Source organism: Silene latifolia, chromosome 1 (genome assembly GCF_048544455.1).
Source record: "Silene latifolia isolate original U9 population chromosome 1, ASM4854445v1, whole genome shotgun sequence".
Classification (NCBI taxonomy): Eukaryota; Viridiplantae; Streptophyta; class Magnoliopsida; order Caryophyllales; family Caryophyllaceae; genus Silene; species Silene latifolia.
The window spans coordinates 75,761,202-75,763,286 of record NC_133526.1 but is presented as its reverse complement, the minus strand read 5'-3'; the positions used below and the strand labels follow the sequence as shown (position 1 = coordinate 75,763,286).

At 38.4% G+C, this 2,085-nt stretch overlaps 1 non-coding gene across 1 annotated transcript; it reads right to left on the bottom strand.

Annotated features, from left to right (window-relative positions):
* Window positions 1-1,670: 1,670 nt before the first annotated feature.
* Window positions 1,671-1,777, bottom strand: LOC141617837 (small nucleolar RNA R71). Its single transcript, XR_012531223.1, has one exon. It is a non-coding gene; the product is annotated as a small nucleolar RNA R71 (small nucleolar RNA).
* Window positions 1,778-2,085: the final 308 nt, after the last annotated feature.

Below are 2,085 nucleotides of genomic sequence, written 5' to 3'. Positions count from 1 at the left end.
GTTCATCCTTTACTTTGGGTAATTGAAGATTATTTGGGTTATTATTGGGAGATTGACAACCTCTCAATCAAGCATCAAGTACTTCTTTTATCTTTGCTTTATTATTGGAATCATTAGTAGGTATAATTCTCTTAATCCCGTTTTAATTATTGTTAATTACTTTCATTTATTCATCATGTTTCCTTTTGTTGGTATGATTGACAACCTTGCTAGCATGATCAACATGATAATGAGTGAGTAGTGACCTAGCTAGGGTTAATGGGTAATTAGGGGAAACCAACATGGGGAATGATTCATGCTTAAATTAATATGCTTTCATGATTTATTTGCTTGCTTGTTTTGATCTCAACTCATGCACATGTTATGTTTGATGAAATGCGAGCCTATGAATCCTTGCATTTTTTACCCATCACCTATCTTTTCAATGAGACTTGTAAGACATAAACCAACTCGAGTCTCATTAGAACATGCATGTTGTTGAGTAGGGAAGATTAAGTCGACTTGTAGGTGTTGTACAATCTAATCGATTCGGCTCCGGGACCCAAACTTTCCTAGGATTGTAAGATATAACCCAACTCAATCCATCACAACAATAATTGCTTGCTTATAATTTGAGAACATGTTTGTATGATCAATTCCCATGATTCCCCTATGACCCCATGACACTCTAGTGCTTTTTATCAATTGTTTACAACCCTTTTAATTCATCTTGCTTATTTACTTTCATTGCTATTTAGTTTAGTGACCTTCTACATCAACCCAAATTGTGACACCCCTAAGACACCACTAGTTTCAATAGAAATCTCATCTCAATTCCCGTCCCTTGGGATCCGACCTTTACTTGCCTCTTTACTAATTGTAGAGTTGTTTGTGAAGCTATAAATTGTGTTTTGATTCAGACGTGACCCAACGACAACATCTATTCAATTGTGAACACGAAACGGAACCGAACCAAAAAAGGCGCCGTTGCCGGGGACGGTGTTAGCTTGATTTATATTTTCTTACATTGTTATTAGTTGTGTCTTTCTTTGCCTTGGGGAAGTAAAACTCCTCAAGGTTTGTTCTAATTATTTTCAAGTTGTTTGATATTTTTCATGTCTAGAAGGTCACAAGGTGATTTGTTACCTTTTGATCGTGAAATTGAAAGAACTTTGACAACCAATAGAAGACTTGCTAGGAGGAATTTGAGAGGTATTGGTGAGGTTGTAGATATTCAACCAACTATTGAGTTCATCAATCCTTTTGCAAGAGAAGGTGAGGAGAACCCATTACAAAATACCACACAAAATCAACCTACAATGCCTAAGTTTTCATCACATTCCGTACCCACCGAGGAGAACCTACCCAATGGTACTCCCACACCACAACATTTGACCGGAAATTTTATTGCTAAATCCGCCTTTATCCAATTAGTCGAAAGGAGCCAATTTGGGGGGATGCCTAGTGAAGACCCTCATTCCCATATGGAAACCTTTTGTGACTATTGTGATGCGATTTCTCAAACCGGTGTAACTCAAGACCAAATTCGATGGGTCTTATTTCCTTTTTCTCTAATTGGCACCGCGAAACAATGGTTGAAGGGCCTTGATAAGGCCACTCTCGGAATTGATTCTTGGAAGAAGTTGGCTCTAGCTTTCTACAAAAAATTCTACCCACCGGAAAAGACTAACATGCTAAGAGCTCAAATTACGGGTTTTAAGCAAAGGGATGAAGAATCTTTGTATGAAGCTTGGGAGCGGTTCAAGGGAGTTTGTCGCTCATGTCCTCACCATGGACTTAGCGAGTGGTTCTTGGTACAACAATTTTGGAACGGTTTATATGAAGATTCAAGGAACATTCTCAATATGGGATCAAATGGAATGTTCACCGAAGTTGATGACAATCAAACATAGAACAAAATTGAGGAAATGGCGGTCCATAACTCAATATAGTAGACCTCGCAAGGCTACTAGAGGAGGAAAGCATGAAGTGCACTCCGTTACTCAATTGGGTGCTCAACTTAGTGCTCACATTGACACAATCAATTTGAACAAGTGAATGCTTTCCAAGCATACAAGAGTGGTACCCCTTATTCCAACTATTACA